Consider the following 9,833-nt stretch of genomic DNA (forward strand, 5'->3'; position numbering starts at 1 on the left):
TTCAAGAATTTCACTCTTTTATATAAAATGGCAGGATATTCCCTCCACTCTTTAACTTTTAAATTCCTACTTTCAGAATGCCTGGCTCTTAGCTGATAAGAATTTCCAGCAATTCTCTTCGTAATATTCGACCTTTCTGTTCGCATTTCTATACTGATGAAATAATTATCGATCATTTAAAATGTCTGTATTTGAAAAAATAGTTTTCTTATATTATATTTCTTCAATTTATTATCAATATGTAATTCAGATTTATTTTAGACTTACGGAATTTACAAAATAACAAGTGAAGTACTTAGTTGAAATCATAATATAACTAAAAGTGAACCTAAGCATAAATAATAAAAACCAAAATAAATAAAAGATCAATTTAATACATTTTTAAATATTAGACGTTCATAAAATTTTTGAAACTGATTCTTAGAAATTGAAAATAATAGAATTTGAGTTAATACATTTATTCTCTACAAGACAATCATTTTTTCCCTATTTTATAGTTATTTCTTTAAAAAAATTGTAGGTTATAAAAATAAAACATTCAAATTCATAAATTTAACAAACTCTTAACAGTGATAAATGAAAAATTAAAAATCGTTCAATGTATATAGAATTATTTATATATTTTTGTATTATTTTGTTTTCAGAAAAAAATATAATTAAAATAGGGAATATTTATTTTATTTTCATTTCTGAATTGGTATAGGGGCATTTTGGGCTTTAAAATTTTCATTGATTTGGATGACACGAATTTGTGATTGTTAATTCACTTTTGTTAAATCTCTTTCAGCTTTAACAAACACATTCTCATCACGTATCACATATATTTACTTACGAACCCAGAATTGTGGGCTACTTATTCATATATTTGAAAACTAAATACAAATTTCATTTTTAATGATTAATTTGATATTTGTTTCTTACTTTTCATTTAATTTTATTCTGGGCTAATCTTAAAATTAAATGATATTATTAAAATTCCTAATATAAATTGATATTGCAACAAAAGTATTTTTATTGTCTTATTTCTACAATTAAAAAAAGATCACATGCTATTGGAAATTTTCAATTCCATTTTTGATAATTTAAGCTAAAAATACCCATCGTAGCGTAAAGATGTTCTGAGCAAATTTGTAGATATAATTTAGGTAAAAAAATTAGTGAAATAAAAAGTTGCTGTCGCTTGTATCGTTTTTCAAAAAAGAGTTAATTTTTAAATATTTTTATTGTATTTTTATAGCAAGAGCTTATACAAATTTTGATATCTCTTTTGGTTCAACAACTTTTGTCTTTACATTTTTTTGTTCCGTAGGTCGTTTCTCCAAATTTTTTTTTTATATCGAATTTTTTACGATTAAAAAAAAATTCACTCGTTCTTTCTCACAATTATAAAAAAAAATGTTGTAGATCCTTTTTGTGATCACAAATTCTTTCTATTTATTTCTTTTTTTCATACCTTTCATCGTTTTTCCAAAAATTTTATTTGTATTTTGAATATTATTTTTCACCAACAACACAAGAGCTTTGAATCCTATTAAAAAATCATTACTAACAAATTGGTAGGTATTTTTTGGATAAAGAAATTTGGTCTTGTTCCTTTTGGTTTTTTCCCATGTCCTGTGATGAGTGGGTCATGCGAACAGATTCCTACCTTACCGACATTTTTTATTTCACATCTTAATTTTAACCAGAAGTGAAACATCGAGTTAAGACTTTCCGATACTAAACATGAAGCACATAGTGCTTTTTATTCATTATTTCCAATTTTGAACTCGATATGAAGCTTTGTGCAAAAATAAGTGGTGAAATAAAAAAAGTGGCGGTAAGGTAGGAATCTGGTCACGTGACCCACTCCTAACATGGACTTAAAGAGTATACCAAAGGGCAATCCAATCTGTCAATTCTTTCAAAAGTTATTGTGCTAACAAAAAAAATCTACAGAAACACGAACAGACATGCAGACAGACACATTCGAAACGTTGTAATTTGCCAAAAACGGGAGGCGGGTCAAATTTTACACAAATATAATACTTTCACTGATGAGAATGTAAAAAGAAAAAATCTACATGCAGAATTAAACAAAAAAAGTTACGAATTATCATCGAATTATTTGAGAGATCGAAAGAAGAATTTTTTCACAGACATGCCATGTGGCAAGGTTTTCTCTAAAGATTCGTAGATGTTAGATTTAGGAAATCTGTATTATCATAGGGATGGTAAATGTCTGGTCACTATCGATCTAAGATACCATAAGAAAGATATTTTCTCAGATAAAATTTAATTCAAAAATTTGAAAAAAACGTAAGATTCTGAATTTTTAGGGGCATTTCAAATCGATAGCTTATTTATTTTCAGTTAATGTGATAAGTATGTTATCTGATCGCTCATTAACCATCCCTATGGCGATAGATATTTCTTATATATTTAACTAAAAGCGGAATGGCTACATTTTTGATCAAACTAACAACTTCAAAGCAAAGAGAAAAAAGTGGCGAAAAAACATTGTAAGGGGGGGGGGGGGGGAGTCACCTTCTATGTCAAAGAGTTTCAAAAAAATAGGAGTACATAAAAACTCCCTGTAAAAAGGGTAGCTCATTTATAAGGACGAGCCTTGATAGATGATAGAATTACCGACAGATTTTTAGACGAACGTTAATAATAGAGCAGGGATTCAGAAAAAAGCTTGACTGATGAGAGTGGAATTCAGGGCGAGTGCTTTTTGAATTCCAATAGAGGAGGTGTCGTTAATCCTGAACCAACGAGGATAGTGGATAAGTCGATTTTTTAACCATATTGCACACTTATACTCAATTTCGTTTCCTTGAAAATACTTCAAACTTCTTGAAATGAAGGGTGAAATCTTTTACTTCGATTTTTTTGTACGCTGGGGGGGGGGCAAAAATAGAGGGAAGACTGATTCTCGAAAAAACAGAATCGATTCCAAAAATTGAAGATTTTATTTTGCGACTATCCGGATCTAAATTAATGGATTCCTCAATCTGTTATTATTTATTAATACTTGTTTTAAATGGGAAATAACAGGCTATTTATTTTTTCAACTGTTAATTTTCTAAAATATCATGAAATTTTTTAAAACATGATATCGCTGGAAAATGTTTTAAATCCTTCGATATTTGTGAGCACTTTGTGTTCCGTGATTTTCAAATCTTTTGTTAGCGATTTTGATGAAAATTTACCACTTTATTGAAATTTTTAAATTTTTTAGTTTAAAAAAAATTTTAGTCTAAAACAAAGAATACTGTTTTTTTAACCAAATGCATGAAATTTCCACCAAAAGATGTCAACTTTTAAGGGAAATTATAAGTCTTAAGGTGGAAAAGTTAAATTTATATTCAAAAAATTTAATTTTTAACAAAAAATAAAATATTAAAATTTATCGTTAAAAAATTAATTAAAAACAAAATTTGAATTTTCAACATATTAGTGAAATTTTCATAAAAAAAAGATTAATTTTTTGACTTGAATGACAAATCTGGTATGAAACTGTTAAATTTACATCAATACCGTGAACTTTGAACGTAATGGTTGCATTTTCAATCCAACAAGGGAAATTTTCATCAAAATACATCAATTTTAAATGTAAGAATTACATTTTCAATGAAAAATGAAATACTTGCATTTCCAGTAACAAGAATTAATTTTAAAACAAAAAGAATTTCATTTTCTACAAACTAGTTTAGATTTTAATTCGAAAGTTTAATTTTCAAATAAGAAGGGAATAGATACATTTGCAGTCAAAAAATTAATTTCCAACAAAAAAAGAATGGTCAAGAAAATAGTAAAATATTCAAAAACATAGATTTTTAACCGAGGATATTAATTTATGACTGAAAAATAGGAATTTTTCACAACAGTCATTTTTCAATTCAAATATAACTATTAAATTTTCAGTGTAGATTTAATTATTAATCGCTTTAACTTGAACTTACACTGATACATTTTAAATCTTAAATTAATTTTTTTTAAATTGCAAATGCAACCAGTTTTTAGTAAAAAATCAATGTTCTTGCTCAAGAATGTATCTTTTTGATTTAAAATTCAATTTCGTTGTTGTTCTTTGTTAAAAATGATTTTGGTTGAACAATAAACAATTTTGTTTAAAAATGTCTCTTGCCATTAAAATGACAGCCTAAAAATATAACTGGTTCAGATAAAAATTTATCATTATAGTTAAAAATTTATATCTTTGTATGAGAATTCATTACTTATTTTTGGTTAGAATCAAATTTGTTAACTTAAAATTTCATCTGTTGCATTTTTCGTGAAAAATTCACCTTTTATTAGAAAAATTCTTTTCATACATTCATGTATATTGTTTATTTTTGTTTGTTAAGTATTCATTTTTCAAATTTATATTTTCATTATTGCATTTTTGATTATGCATTTTTTTAATGAAGAATTCAACGTCTTTTTTAATAGAAAATTAATTTTTTCGCTCAAAATATATCTTATTGTTTGGAGATCCTGTTTTTGATTTGCTGTAGTTGCAAATTAAAGTTTTTCAACTGGAAATTTAGAAATTTTATTATTGATTCTAAATGTATACCTTTCATCTGAAAATTTTACTATTTAATATTTTTGGATGAAGTTTCTTCATTTTATTTAAAAGTTGAAATAATTTATGATAAATTTTTTTGGGTTTTCTAAGCTTTATCTGTTTTTGGTTCAAAGTTAGCTGCAGTCATCCTATTCAATATAACATAATTATAGGTTGACTGCTGGACCGCATTTTTATAAGTTATTTTCCTCTATGAATGGAACTTTCATGATTAAAGGAAGCTCTAGGAATCAGGTCAAAAAATTTTTTTTTTAAATTGTCCAACATCCAGCATCTCACTTTATAAAATTTTGAGAGAAAATGAAAAAATATATAAATTTAAAAATGTCGAATTGTGTAACTAAATTGCACAATAATGTTTGAAAAAAATATACTCAAGATGGTTAATTTGTGTAACATAATAGTACAGAAAATGCTTAAATTAAATTTTTCTTAGCAACAGCGTTTAGAAAAAAATTACTGTTATAAAAGTATATATTGACTGCTCGAAACAATGCACGTCTGTCCATAAGTGCACTTTTGTCTTTCTTTGAGAAAAAGTTTTTAGCTTTCTTCATATGCAAAATGCATTCACAAATCCCTAAGAACAAAAACTATCTCCACACAAATCGTGAGAACGCGCAAGAAGGCTTTCATTTTGACAAAAGCGGATAAAAAGACTTCCATTCTGTTCATGTGAAAAGTCTTCAAACTCCTCTGCCTCTTAAGCTTTAGATCAAGAAAGCTTTTCTTAAGCTTAAGAACTTCTGGCACAGCTAGAGAATGTATAAGCATATATAAAAGTAGGAAGAAGAATTATTAATCTTACAAATGTCTTATTCTTGGAAAAGTTTCTATATTATATAAAAATAACTAATTAAGGCATTTAATCACATTTTATAAAATAATCAAATTTTTTAATGTTAAGTATGCAAAAAACGGTATAGGTAAAGAGCATCAGCCACTAATGCCTAATTTTATATTATCTATTGTGATATTTACTTTTAAATTAATTAAACGAAAAGACATTTTAGATAAGAAGAAAAATTGTCAAAAAAAAATTCATTTTAAACCAAATTGTGTAATTTTCTGCTAAATAGAATATTTTTAAAGAAAATTAGATGAAGTGGCACGGAAAATACGAAATATATTTTGAACAAAACAGATCTTTAACCCAGAAGATTGATTTTCAAAAAAATACAGGAAAAAAGTTGTTACATTTTCAACAAAAAAAAAATTTCATAGAAAAATAGGGTTTTTACAAAATACCTAAATTCTGCACCAAAGAGATGAATTTGCAACTAAATTTGTGCATGTCGATTCAGACAATGAATTTTCCACAATTTAATTTAACTTCTCAACAAGCAGTTCTTATTTAAACCAAGAATATTAATTTTTGACATTAATAACAAAATATTTTTAACAACATGCATGAAATTTTTCCAAATAGTTGAATTTTTAACTTAAAGATTTAAATTTACAAAATTAAAACAAAATAATGAATCTGCTAAGTTTTCAGTTGAAAAAATTAATTTTCAAACATATGGAAATATAATTTTTAACTTTAAAAGTTTTTAAAGCAGGAACATGAATATTCTATCACTAATACAATTTTTTAATAAAATAAATAAATTTTTTAAAAATTACAAGAATTTTCGCACAAAAAAATACAATGGTTCAATTTTTATCAACAAAATGTAGTTTCAAAAAACAAAAAGTTTGTAACCAAAGATATGTATTTCTAACTAAAATAATTAATCCTCGTCGAAAAATATAATAGTTGTTGTTTAGGGCAAAAAGAATTTTAATTGAACATAAAACTGTTTAATTTTTTAGAAAGAATTTGCATTAAAAAAAAGTTCTGTTTTCTAACAAAGAGATTAATTATGAACAAAATATTTAATAACTAATATTTATACTAAAAAAGTTTTAAATTTAAATTAAAAAAGTGAAATTCATTTTAAACATATGATATCATGAAATAATTAAATTTTAAAACAACTAACACGAAATTTCTATGACAAGAGATGCATTTTTTAATATCTTAAGACTACCTCACACCATAACAAAATTGTATTACATTCTTTCCAAAGTAAAAAAGAACCTGACAATATTGAAGATTCCTTTCGATATTAAAAAAGTTTATTTTTTATTTTTAGTAAAGCTTCTTATTTTCATGATACCTTTCCAAATTCTCAAAAAACTATTTTCAGATCGTCGAAATTATTTTTTTGAAAATTTTGGGAATCTTTTAAAATGCTTAAAAGTTTTTAAAATATTCTTCTGACATTGATTTTTCAAAGCAAAAATAATTTCTGAATAAATCCTGTAAAATTAAAATATTTTGTCTATCCTTAAAGAATGGTGCGAAACATTTCGTCATACTAGTAACTACATAATTAAAAAAGTTTCTTAAAATCTTCTACTTCCCTTTTTCAAAATTTAGCTGAAAATTAATTTTTTTAACTAGTAATTGAACTAATCCATTTTTGACAGACAATTATTCTTTCGAAGACTAATCTTCAAAATACAAATATTTGGCTATAAATGCAATTTTTTGGTTTGACAATTAAGTTTTCGTTTCTGAAAAATGCAAATTCTCCGTTAGCAATTGTTTAGCATTTATTTACTAGATGTTGCAATTTTCGTTTTTTTAAAGAATTCTTAGAATAGTCATCTTTTTGTTTCACAAATTCAAATTATCTGGGGAAAATTCCGTTTTTTTGTAATGAAAAGTTATCTTCCTTGCCTAAAATTCTTTAGTTGTTTTGTGGTATTTTTTTTGTTGAAAATAAATTTTCTTGGTTAAAATTACGGTTTTTGGTGGCAAATTCATCAATCTTATTGAAAAATATCCTTTTTGGTTCACCTTTTTTGTGATGAATCCCTTTCTCGGATGAGTATTCTTCATTTTAGTTGAATTTTGAACTAATTTAATGAAAGATTGTTGTTTTCTGGTTGGTAATTTATTATCCGACTGAAAATTTAACTATTCCAGAAGATTGAACCTTCCAGGATGGGGTCAAAAATACTAACTCTCCCCTTCGCCTCTAAGTCAAATGGTTTTCTTCGATTTCATCTAATAAACGCCTAGGATCAAACAGTATCTACGAGACAAAGTATAGATACAAGATTTACCATATTAAATAATAAATAATACAAAATTATACAATACTTGATAATTTAAAAAAAATCTTCAACCTACAAAGATAAAGGTTTAAATAGTTGCATTTTCAACAACAAAAGAATTAATAATTAACCAATTCTTTCTTCTTTCGACCGAAAAGCTGAGCTCTCACGATAAAGGAACACATTTTCAAACAAATAACTGTAATTTAAACCAAATAATTGAATTTTCAACCTGAAAAAGATAAATTTTTATTCACTAACCAAAAAAGATTAGGTTTGAACCTAAAACAGTTGTGCTTTTAAACAAATAGTTCAATTTTAAAGCCTGAAAGATGAATTTTTGGGAATAGAGTTACATTTTTGACCCGAAAGAACGAATTTGTTATCCAAAAAGACAAATATTTAAGAACTGACTTAAAAGAGGAGGGTCAGTAAGGCCGGTTTTTTGCCGTCTACAGATTGGCCTCAAACATGTTTTATTTTATTCATCTAACTAGGTCTCATAACCCCTTAAAAGGATTTTTCCTGAGAGTCATCTGATTACAAGATATAGTCATTTTTATGTTCGTATTTTACATGGGTTTTCGCACTTTCATTCAAATCATGCTAAGTTTCACATTGTTAGTATTGCTCACGCAAGATCATACTTGGCCAAAAACTGCGCACGTATATGCGTTAGAACATATGTTAAAGCCATCATTTTTCTCGAGGTGCTTAGCCTTAAAAATAGGGCTTATTTTTATACTTTGTAAAAAACCGAGCGTATTATTTTAAGGTATTAATTTATTGTTATTAATTTATTATTTTTAAGTTATTTTTCTTGAGAAACATTTACTGCCGGTCTTAGCCACTTTGGCGCCCTTGGGCAAAGAGAAGTGAGATTAAAATCAACCTAAGTCAGTGGAATAGGAAACAAAATGCTATCGTTCATGCGCGACTGCCGCTTCTCTGCGTTCAACTGTTTTCCCCCTCCACATGGTATTCGCGTTTGTTGCCGATGCTTTTAGCTATATTGTCCTTCATTCTTCTTCCGCGTTTCGACCTGTTAAAGAGTTCTTATCCACTGTATGTGATATTACTGCGTACATACATCTGTTCCAGATTATTTTATTGTACTTTTATTTTATCAGTATCGATTAGTTTCATAGCGATTGTAAGTTTTTTGCACAGGTACTTCATAGGCATGAGAGGCTAAACTTTTTTTTAAATCCTTATTATTTAATAGTTCTGTACATCAATCTCAGATTCTCTTTAATTTAGATTTTAGATCAGTATTTTTATTTTAGATCAGTCTCAGATTCTCTTTAGTTTACAGTCAATCAGAACTTATGGTCGATTAGCGGCTAGGCACTCTGCAACAGCCTTATTCGTCAGAATTGGTTTGGTCATCTGAAGATGATGCTGCTTCTCCTTCATTTTCCGACCAAAACAATGCACCATTCACGTGACTTTCGAATTCACGTGAAGGTCTGGGAGTGTTTTGGTTATATCTAGAGTAACTATGATACCACAGAACACTGGCAATGTGAGCGCAACATCCTACCACACTTGCACATTCCATCATCAGATAAATGTTCCTCGATATACGATTGGGCTTGCTTTAGCTGTTATACTCCGAGTGTGATGTATCGCAATTCATCAAGAGTTAACCTAGGAAAAATCAGGTAGTGTCTCTTGCATTATAGAAAGCCACGATGCGCTCCTTTTTGCCCAGTTTTCCTTTTCTGCTCGCTCTTGTAGGCGATTAGGCTGCGAAGCCAATCGCAACATTCGTTCAGCGATCAGATGATCATCGAAATTATCATTGAGTGCCACAACCACCCATCGGACTTTAGTAACGAGCCTTGATTCGTTTGCTTGAATCGTAGTGTGCTGTGATCCTTTTTGAAGAAAATGAGGCATTTTGGAAACGAATCCAAGATCTTCTAAAAACTTCAGGCAGTCCCGAAAACCGCGATCGACAACGATAACAGAGTTTGAGGGCATCCATTTACGCAGTATTATTGAATCTTGTTCTAAAAGACTTTCAAAAATACTAGCGTCATTTTTCTTCCCATCAGCAAAATACGGACCGAAAACATCCACTATATATCCTGTCGTCGTTACTAACATCATGGGCTTGACCAGATTCCTTCCTTTATGCATAGAA

This window comes from Belonocnema kinseyi, chromosome 2 (assembly GCF_010883055.1).
Source record: "Belonocnema kinseyi isolate 2016_QV_RU_SX_M_011 chromosome 2, B_treatae_v1, whole genome shotgun sequence".
In the NCBI taxonomy this organism is placed as follows: Eukaryota; Metazoa; Arthropoda; class Insecta; order Hymenoptera; family Cynipidae; genus Belonocnema; species Belonocnema kinseyi.